The sequence below is a fragment of the Suncus etruscus genome, chromosome 2 (assembly GCF_024139225.1).
Source record: "Suncus etruscus isolate mSunEtr1 chromosome 2, mSunEtr1.pri.cur, whole genome shotgun sequence".
Lineage (NCBI taxonomy): Eukaryota > Metazoa > Chordata > Mammalia > Eulipotyphla > Soricidae > Suncus > Suncus etruscus.
Genome location: NC_064849.1, coordinates 92677275 through 92688449, shown reverse-complemented (window position 1 = coordinate 92688449; position 11175 = coordinate 92677275).

Genomic DNA, 11175 nt, shown 5'->3' with positions numbered 1-11175 from the left:
CCTCAAGATTTATGGGGCCAGAGAGATAGCACAGTGGTGTTTGCCTTGCAAGCAGCCGACCCAGGTCCTACGGTGGTTGGTTTGAATCCCAGCGTCCCATAGGTCCCTGTGCCTGCCAGGAGCTATTTCTGAGCAGATAGCCAGGAGTAACCCCTGAGCGCCACTGGGTGTGGCCCAAAAACCAAAAAAAAAAAAAAAAGCCTTCCTCACACCTATATTCATTGCAGCTATTTACAATAGCCAGACTCTGAAATTAACCAAGATGCCCTTCAACAATGAATGGCTAAAGAAATCATGGTATGGGGCCAGAGAGATAGCATGGAGGTAAGGTGTTTGCCTTGCATACAGAAGGATAGTGGTTCGAACCCCAGCATCCCATATGGTCCCCCGAGCTAGCCAGGCATGATTTCTGGATGTAGAGCCAGGAGTAACCCCTGAGTGCTGCCAGATGTAACCCAAAAACCAAGAAAAAAAAAGAAACCATGGTATATATACATAATGGAATATTAGGCAGCTGTCAGAAGAGATGAAGTCATGATGGATGTACATGGAATTTATTATGCTAAGTGAAATAAGTCAGAGGAAGAGAGATAGACACAGCTTAGTCTCACTCATCTATGGATTTTAAGAAAAATCAAGGACATTATTGTAATAATGCTCAGAGACAACAGAGATAAGGGGCAGAAGGATTGGCTCACAATATAAAGTTCGCCACAAAGAGTAGTGAATTCAGTTAGGGAAATAATTACACTAACAACTATCATGGCAATCTTATTGAATGACAGAATTAGATTGCTTGTCTTGAATATAGCTAGGGATTGGGAAGGAGGGAGGGTAACATTGGTGGTGGGAATGTTGCACTGGTGAAGGGGGCTGTTCTTTTTATGACTGAAAGCCAACTACAATCATGCTTGTAATCATTGTGCTTAAATAAAGATTTTATATAAAATAAATAAAAATAAAAATAAATCTCAGTGATGGGGCTGGAGCAATAGCATAGTGGGGAGGGCATATGTCTTGCATACAACTAACCCGGCTTCATCTCTGGCTCGATCTCATAATATCCTGTGAGTCTGTTAGGAGTGATCCCTGAGCACAGAGCCAAGAGGAATCCCCTGAACCCACAGCACTGGGTGTGATCCAAAAATAAAAATCACAATGACTGTAAGGAAAGCTCTTGTGAAAGCCTCAGGTTTGCTTTCTGAGTCATTCTTGAGGACAATGATTGTGAATCTTGAGGTGTTGGTGCACCTCTGTTTATTTAGCTCCATGGCCCCAGACAGGCACAGCCGGCAATGAACAGTGGGTCTGGCCGTTTTCCACACTGGCCCTTCTGGTGGCCACACGATTCTCAGTTTGCAGACAGTGTGTCTGTGTCTGGAGTAGGGCCATGCACCGCCCGATGGGTGTGAGAACAGCCTCAGCGGCCCGGCAAATGCCTATTTTTAGGCCTCTGTGGCCTGAGCCAGTTTCTGCAGTGACTTGATGACTCAGATGTTTTATGAGACCTTGTTGGGGCCACTGGGATGGAGACTCCCCTGCTGAAGCGCAGAGTTTTTCCCGAAATGGTGTCCATGCTCTGGGGGCGGGGGAGCCCTAACCCGCCTCTCTGCTAAGTCCCTAAGTGTTGGACAGCATGTCCTCACTCCCGGGGACACCCGGAGAAGACCACATACCCATGGTGCTTCCCCAAAGGAGGGGCCTAAATGCTTCCCAGCCCCGCCTGGGCTCTGCTCTTTGCCTTTCCTGCTGGGTCATTTGTATTGTTTCTTCCTGCACACTCTAACCCTCAACTCCGGCCTCTCTCCATGCACCCCACAGCTCTCCCTGCTATGTCCTGTCCCCCATCCTCAGAAAACTCAGAGGACAAAGGACAGGTTTCACTACGCCTCAAGCAAGCCAGTCCCCACTTCTTTGTCTGGGGGCTTCTGAGCCTTATGCTTACTAGGCCAGTGCTGGACCCTATGGGAAAGATGTGCCTCCCCACCTGCAGGGAACTTCAAGGCCCACCTGGGAGCCAGAGCAAGTGTTGGGGTGGCCAGAGAGCAAGAAGCTTTTCTCTTCCCTGAAGCTTGGAGATGAGCAGGCCCGATGTGTCAATCTGATCCTTTCTGTGGCTGGAAGAGATGGTGGGTCAGGCTGCCCAAGGGTGCCTGCGCTGGCCGGTGTCCTCCCTTTATACCTCCCTGCAGGGGATCCTTCTGCATGGACGGCCACTGAGGTCTCAGGAGGGATGGCCAAGGCCAGGTACTCAGATGTAGCATTGAGGGGGGAACTGGCATTAAACAAGACAGAGACATGTGTGAGTGTGTGAGACAGCATGTGTGTAAGAAGATGTGTATGAGTGTGTGAGAGAGCATGTATGAATGTGAGAGCATGTGCGTAAGAATGTGTGTAAGGGGGCTGGAGAGATAGCCTGGAAGTAAGGTGTTTGCCTTGCATGCAGAAGGTCGGTGGTTTGAATCTTGGCCTCCAGGAGCGATTTCTGAGCGCAGAGCCAGGAATAATCCCTGAGTATGTGACCAAAAAAAATGTGTGTAAGGATGTGTGAGAGTGTGTGTGAGAGTATGTGTGTGGAAGCATGCATATGTGAGGGTATGTGAGAGCATGTGTGAGTGTGAGAGTATGTAAGCATAATTACATGTGACAGCATGTATGAGAGCATGTGGTGAGAGTGTGTGAAAGCATGTGAGAGTATGTGCAAGGGTGTGAGATTGTGTGCATGTACTGGATGGGCCATTTTTGCAGGTTTTCCGCGCAGAATGTTTCTGGGTTCTTAACCAGTGCTGTCATGGTCTTGCTGCTGACGGCTGCTGGGTCCCTGGCAGCTGAGAGGGCTGGATCACATCGGGGATGGGGCATCTGAGGGACTCGTGGCCTGACAGTGACTGGTAAAATAAAGGCAGAGAGAGGATCTGGCCTGAAGCAGCCTGAGTCCTGCGAACAAGGCAGGATTCTGGGCAGGGGAAAGTCTGCTGTTCCCTGGGGGACTGTTCTTTTACATGATGGCTCCCATCCATCAGACAGACCGGAAACAGGGGTATATAGCTATTTTCATTTTTATTCATTTTTTTTTGTTTTGTTTTGGGGCTGTACCCAACAGTGCTCAGTGCTCTGCACTCTGATCATTCCTGGCATAGTTTAGGGGATCATATAGGATCCCAGGCATCAGCCCAGATTTGACTGCATTCAAGGCCTTACCCATGGTGCTATTGCTCCAGCTCCTATAGTTATTTTGGACATAGTCACATAAAGCTATAGATCAGGAGTCCTCAACTACAGCCGTTAGACCACATGAAGACTGGCAAGGACATTTCTGGGTGCTTTTTATCACTGCTGCCTATCCTGCTTAGCAGCGGACTCATTCTGGCCCTCAGTGCCCAAGTGTGGGATGTGCGAACATTCTCCGACTCTCTCCATTTCTCTGTCTCTCAACTCCTCCTCTCAGTCTTAGGCAGGGGTCCTCAAACTATGGTCAGCGAGCCACTATTGTTCATAGTCTGGCCCTCCATCAGTCTGAGGGACAGTGAACAAGCCCCTGTTTAAAATGTTTGAGGACCCCTGGTATAAAATCTGGGGCAACCTAAATATCATTGGTTAGTTTCCTTTTATAAGTTGTGACTTTGGGAGGTCTCGCCAGGAGGCTCAAGGGCTATTCTCTGCCCTAGTGGTGCAGGATTTGCACTACGCCTCCTGATTGCAGAATAAGTGCCCTGCTCATTCCTGGAGCACCTCCGGGCTAGCCAGCCTCTTGTTGTTGAGGACAGAGGTCCTGAGCAAACACTGGGTCTGAGGCAGGGGCACCTGAGGTCCTGTCTAAGGTATGTGTGCAGCCAGGATCTGCTCCTGGGCTGAGACCCCAGTTCCCCTTTCTACACATGGATTCAATCACGGAGCCTGCCGGACTGGCTTCCGGAAGCTTCTGTGGTGGTAGGTGCTGAGCGGTGGCCAGACCCATTTCCTTCCTGCTCTGGCCTCTCTGCCCAGAGAGTTTTCTAGGCTCCCTCATGCTGTGTGTGTGTGTGTGTGTGTGTGTGTGTGTGATATGTGTGTGTAAGAGAGAAAGTGAGAGATTGAGGAGAGAGAAATAGAGGGAGAAAGAGGGAAAGAAAGAGAAAGAGGGGGCCTGGAGAGATAGCACAGCGGCGTTTGCCTTGCAAGCAGCCAATCCAGGACCAAAGGTGGTTGGTTCAAATTCCGGTGTCCCATATGGTCTCCCGTGCTTGCCAGGAGCTCTTTCTGAGCAGACAGCCAGTAGTAACCCCTGAGCATCGCCAGGTGTGGCCCAAAAACCAAAAACCAAAAAAAAAAAAATAAAAAAAATAAAAAAAGAAAGAAAGAAAGAAAGAAAGAGAAAAAGAGAGAGTGAAAGAGAGAAAGAGAACAAGGAGAGACCAAGGAGAGAGAAAGAGAGAAAAAGAGAAGGAGATGGAGAAAGAAAGCCAGGAGAGAGAGCAAGAAAGAGAAAAAGAGAAAGAGAAAAAGAAAAAGAGCAAGGAGAGAAAGATGAAAAAGAGAAAGTGAGGAGAAAGTGAAAAAGAGAGTGAGAAGCAGAGAAAGAACAAGAAAGAGAGAGAGAGAGAGAGAGAGAGACAGTGAGAAAGTGCCTCAGGGTCCTGCTCCCCACAGAAAAAAGAAGGAAAAAGAAGCTACCAGAATATGCACCCCAGTAGCAGAAATTCCTGGGAAGATCCGGGATCCTCCTCCCCATAACTCACACCCCTCGAACCCACATGGACCTGGGATGTGAATAAGAGAACATCTTTTTTTTTTTTTTTTTTTTTTTTTTTTTTTTTTTTTTTTGGTTTTTGGGCCACACCCGGTGACGCTCAGGGGTTACTTCTGGCTATGCGCTCAGAAGTCGCTCCTGGCTTGGGGGACCATATGGGACACCAGGGGATCGAACCACGGTCCGTCCTAGGCTAGCGCAGGCAAGGCAGGCACCTTACCTCTAGCGCCACCGCCCGGCCCAAGAGAACATCTTAGAGCAGCCCGCTCTCTGGGGGTCCAGGGGACACACACATCCCTCAGCATTTTGCCTTCTGCATTTGTCTCTCTGGGAGCCCTTCCCACACCCCTTGCTCTCCTGAGGCCCATCCTGCCCACTGCTGGGCATGCATTTTCCCTGGTGAACCCCGTCTTCTCCTGCCAGGGCAGAGAGGTGGAGCTTCTGAGGGATCCCTTGCCCACCCAGCCTCTCCTCAGGGAAACCAGTCGTTTGGGGTATGAAGATACATATTTTGGAGTAACCTGTTTTCATTCTATTCAGGATAATTCTTTTTTGCTAGAAGTATCTCTGGATTGGTCCCTTACTCCTACGTGTTCTCCACCCTGGGGGGGGGTCCTACTCTTCCCAATAAAGATCTCGGGTCTCAGGGAGAAGCTGGTTGTGGTTTCCAGTTCCACAACTAACTTATTTGCCTGCTAGTATCTTTTGCTAGTGAGCAGAGAGCTTGTGGTAGAATTTTCCTGAAATTGGGGCCAGAGAGATACCATGGAGGTAAGACATATGTGTTGCATGCAGAAGGATGGTGGTTCGAATCAAGGCATCCCATATGGCTCCCTGAGCCTTCCAGGAGTGATTTCTGAGCATAGAGCCAGGAGTAATCCCTGAGCGCTGCCGGGTGGCCGGGTGTGACCCAAAAACCAAAAATCAAAAAAAAAAAAAAAAAAAAAAAAGAATTTTCCTGAAACTGTTTTATTCTTTTCAATCGGTGTAGATTATTTCCAATGTTGGCATTTGCTCCCAGACTTGTGTTTCTCTAGTCCCTCAGGATTGGGGCACGAAGCTTCTACTTCAATGCAGAATGCTGGGCCTTTTCCAGTCTCGGTGTTGGTCTTGCCGCTCATCCTGGGGTCATCCTGGACCTGTCGTTGTATGGGGTAGTCCTTGGGGATGCCCTCAGTCTTGGCTTAATCCAGGGGTTCACTCTAGCAATACCCCTTCCTGTCTTTCTTTCCTGCTCAGAACCCACAGAGTGTCACTGTGACTCTGTCCCACAAGGCAGCCTATGTCTGACACACAGCGGTGACCCCACAGCCACTCTGTCCTTCTAGGGGCAGAAGCGTTACAGACAATGCTAGCATACACAAAACCAGCCCCAGTGAGGAGCTTCTGCCTGAGATTCTGGGGGGACAAGGATGGGGAGTCACGTCACGGGTGCCTCAGATCACTGGGTTGCCCCATCCACGTGGACCTGAGAATGGCATTGTGCATTTTGGTTTGTGTGGGGTATCACTTCCTCCAAGCCCTTACCTAAGCTTCCTTTTGAGAGGTTAATCTCACCTGGAAGGTCAGACCAACCCACACCTGGGATAGGCAGGTGATTTTGAATAAAGGATAAAAGGTGCTGGCTGGAGGAAGGTGGGAGGAAACACCAAGGAAGCATACAGAGAAGCAGCAAGGGAGACAGACAGAGCTCTTAAGAGAAAGACATGAGTTAGGTAGACATGGAGCAGAGGCTCATGATGGAGAAAAGTTGTGAGGGAATAAAGTGAGCTGACTTCGATGAAACTGTAAATGAATGCTTATGAATTATTTCTCCACTGTTATCTTGCATCTTCAGACCTGCTGGCCGAAGGGGCTAGAGGTGCTGCCTCAACCAACATGTGGACTTTATACTTTATAATTTAATCAACAGTTTGATTTTCTTGTTGTTTTGGGGTCACACCTGGCTGTTCACAGGATTACTTCAAGCTCTGCACTCAGGAACTGCTTCTGGTAGGACTCAGGGGACCCAATGAATGCTGGTGATGATGGGAGTCAAACCTAAGTTGGCTGCGTGCAAGGAAGATGCCCTTCCCACTCTGGCCCGTTTTGATTTTCTTGCTGTTGCTTGGCAGGGGATATAGGCACACGTAACAGTGCTCAGGAGTTATTCCCAGCTCTGTGCTCAGGAGTTATTCCTGGCAATGCTCCAAGGTAGGGACTGAGTCCACCTGCAGAGCTCAGGTTCTACTTATGGGACTGTTGTGGGGACCCAGAAACTTGTATCTTGTCTTAATAGAAACAGAAACGTGTTTATTTGCAGAGTATAGACTTGCTAAAGACACAGGGTGGGCAGGCTCAGTCCTACACAATCCCCATTACTCCTGTTTCTTCGCCAGCAGGACCATCCTCATCTACACAGTCAAATAGTTCATGTGAGCAGGTCCCATGAGGTCTGGTCTCTTCTTGGTCACTCTCTGCCCTGTGCAGCAGACATTACAGTGAAGAATGGGCTTGGGACCTGTCTCCTGCCATGGCCAGAGAAGTCATCCAGCTTACCCACCGAGCTCTGCACCCCATGGGCCCAGCTCCAGAGCTCCTTAAATGTGTGGTGGCTGCCTATGCGGTTGCATGACACCTTCAGACTCTGCAGTGCTGACAGCCCAGCAGGAGCCCAGAAAATTAGATGGAAACTTTCATGGAAGCCCACTAAGCTCAGTGAGGGAAACCAGAAACACAAGAAGGTTCAACCAGCAACAAACAGCTCAGTCAATTGGCCCTTCGTGGTGGTTCCACCACAGGAGAACAGTCGCCCAAGACATGGAATGGCCTAGAATATTTCAGGGAGAGGAAAGAGGGAAGAGAGAGGGAAAAGAGGGAGGAGAGGAGAGAGGATGAAGGATAGGAGGACTGGGGCAAGGTTTTGGCCAAATTGTTAAGCAATGAGGAAAACTGAGAGAGAGAAGAGAAGAGAAGAGAAGAGAAGAGAAGAGAAGAGAAGAGAAGAGAGAGAAGAGAAGAGAAGAGAAGAGAAGAGAAGAGGGAGAGGGAGGAAGAGAGGGAGGGATAAGAAGAAAAGAGGGGGGAAAGGGAAGGAGGAAGAGAGGGAAAAGAAGAGAGGAGAGGGAGAGAGGGAGAAAGAGAGAAAGGAGAGTGGGAGATAGAGGAGAGAGAAGAGAGGGAGGGAGAGGGAAAAGGAAAGAGAGGGGAGAGGGAGGGAGAAAGAAGAGAGGGAGAGAGGAGAAAGGGGAGAAGAGAGAGGGAGAGGGGTAGAAGAGAAAGAGAGAGAAGAGAGAGGGATACAGAGAATTTGACTCAGCCCTGCTTCTTGATTTCTGTTAATAAAAATATATGGTTCCTAATGTGTATAAACATATTTAGGACCCATATACCATAACCCCAGTCCCGGGTCTAATCATAAATTGAGTGGCTGGTAACAGGTCAAAGGTAAGCTCGTTAGCTAGAGAGAAAGTGTGAGGCCACAGAGGAACAAACACTCACGAGCTGGAAAGATACAGCAGTGACAGGTCTGGGACAGACCCAGGACCCAGCGTAAGTGACCACAAGACTTTAATTATACCAGGTCTGGCCATCCATCGGTCTCTTCTCCAGTGTCCAGGTGGGAACTGTGGGAGCCACTGTGAAGGTGGAGCACGAAGGTAAGAGGCAAGAAAATGGTCACGGACATGACAGATGGGGCAGGACATGGAGTTGACACGGGGACTCGTTTATAGGAGATCGTGAATTGGACAGGTCACTCCCCATCCTCCCCAGATGTGCTCTCCCTTGGAGACCAGGACACATGACCCTATTGGAAACTGGATCTTGGCACTTATCATCAAATCAATATGATGTCACTGGGGCGTGAGACACCACGACTGACAGCTGGTGTGAGGGGACAAAGAGAAAGGGGGCTTTCTGGCTAACAGTGCAGAGACCCACGTTGGAGAAGGCTGAGGATCTTGACAAGCAGAAGCTCCAAGGTGCAGGACAGAACCTTCCCTTTTGTCCACAGGAGTTTGGCTCCCCACCACCACCCACCCACATACTTTATTTCTGAGCTTTTCGCCTCCAGCACCACAGATCAGGTAACTCTATGCCACGCACTTGGCGGTATTTTGCAAAGTGAACCCAGGAAGAGAATTGCCAAGAGAAAAATGAAGGAAGGAAGATGAGAAGGGCAGGCAGGGCAGGGAAGAAAAGGAGCTTTGAAGGCCAGGCTTGGAGCTGAGTTCAGCCTGCCAGAAGCCTCACAAGAATCAGAGTGGGCAGGGCAGGCAAGGAGAGAAGAGCAGCCCCAGCTAAGCTGAATGGAAACACAGGTGCAAAGGCCCAGGGGCAGGTTTGCGGGGGTGGGGGGGTGAGGTGGGGGTGGGGGGAGTGGGGTAGGGTGGGTGGAGAATGTGGTTAAGTTTGGAAGAGGTTGGGGTTGGTGTCAGGCTGGGCCAGAGAGAGACCCGTTTTTAGTTTTTGTTTTTTAAAAAAAAGAAAAAAAGGGGCCGGAGAGATAGCACAGCGGCGTTTGCCTTGCAAGCAGCCGACCCAGGACCTAAGGTGATTGGTTTGAATCCCCGCGTCTCACATGGTCCCCTGGGCCTGACCGGGGCTATTTCTGAGCAGGTAGCCAGGAGTAACCGCTGAGCATAGCCGGGTGTGCCCCCCCCCCCCAAAAAAAAAAAGAAAAAGAAAAAGGAAAAAGGAACTTGCTAGGGAGAATAAGGCTTGTTTTATTTTCAGAAATGAAACCCTGGGAGAGGTCAGAGGAAGTGATGTGGTTCGTATTTTCACTTGTTTGACATTGGTGGGGAGGCTACACCCAGAAGGGTTTGTGGGGGTCATTCCTAGAGTGCTTAGGGGGCGACCAGTGGTGCTAGGAATCATGCTCAGTCTCCTACACGCAAAGCATACACTGGGGCTAACCCTCTGGCCCCTACACTGCCTTTTAATTTGTATTCTAAAGATTGGGTCTGATGATGATGATGCGTATGCTGCTGCTGCTGGGGGTCGAACCCTGGGCCTCACACCTGCTGGGCCCTCACACTGCTTAGCTGCATCCCAGGCCCTGAGCAGTCTTGTTTTAAAAGAGAAAGCCCCATCAGAGTGAGTCAACAATGGAATTTCCCAGTTTCCGTTTCTATAAGATTTCTAGCCACTTACCAAAAAAGCAGCCTTTCAGATGGAGGCCACATTCTAAGTGCCTTTCTCTCTTTTCTATTCTTTTCTTTCTTTTTTTTTTTTGGGGGGGGGGGCAATCTGGTAGTACTCGGAGCTTACTCCAAGCTCTGCTCTCAGGAATCACTCCTGGTGGTGTTCAGAGGACCCTATAGAATGCCAGGTTTTGAACCCAGGTTGGCCATGTGCAAAGCAAAAAGCCTCCTCGCTGTGCTATCGCTCCAGCCCAGTGCCAGACTCTTAGGAATAGCTGCACACTCAAAACAAAAGCAAGGAATGGTCACTTCAAGGTGACTGGACAGGGCCAGCTCCCAGGGTTCCAGCTTCAGGGTGGGCTCAAGACCCAGCAGGGGTGGGGAGTCTGGGGGCTGGGAGGGTGGGAAGGGGACTGTCTAGGCTCCCATCTATCCTTTTTGTTTTTGGACCATAACTTGGGATGCTCAGGGTTAATTCCTGGCTCTGCGCTCAGGGATCACTCCTGCAGGGCTCAGAGAACCTACGGGATGCCAGAGATAGAAACCTGGGTCTGCTGAACGTTTTATAGTTCCAGCCCCTTAGCTCCGGTATCTGTAGGTAGCTCATAGGAGGGGAAAGCGGGGATGGCTTTGCATTGCCGAGGATTCTCGGCATTATTAAGGACCCCTTCTTCCACGGATGCACAGCATCCCTGGGACTTCCATTCCCGTAGATACAAGGCATTCACTGGGGAACCCTGGGGGGCTTACACTCAGGATCCTCTCTCATGCCTTCTGGCAGTCTGGGGCCAGGTTGGGTAGTCGAGAGCACCCACGTCACATCTATCTGTCACAAGCACGTGGTCTTAAAACTTGGTGCCTGGCCTGACTTTCAAGTGCTTATTTCCTTTTCTCTCCAGGAAAAACAAAACCACATTTCAAGGATGTAGGAGCCGGACAGAGCTAGCAGCAGTGAGCAAGAGGCCCTTGCTTGCCTTGCAAGGACCAGGGTTCGAGCCTTTAGGGTCCCTGAGAGCACTGCCATGAGTAATCCCTGAGCACAGAGCCAGAGCAAGCCTTGAGCATCATTGAGTGGGGGCCCCAAACCAAATAAATAAATAATAAAATAAGGACGCAAAAAAGGCCTATAAGAGCAGGGTGCAGATTGCAATAGGGAGCAGGGTGCAGATTGCAATAGGGAGCAGGGAGCAGGGTGAGTCAGTGGGTGGTTCCTGGGTCTGTAGCCACCGCAGTGACTCGGGGGCGGGTGTGTGTGGCCCTCGTGCAACCCAGGGCGGTGTCCCGGTCCCCGCGTGGCTTCCAGAACGGAGCTTTCAGGCC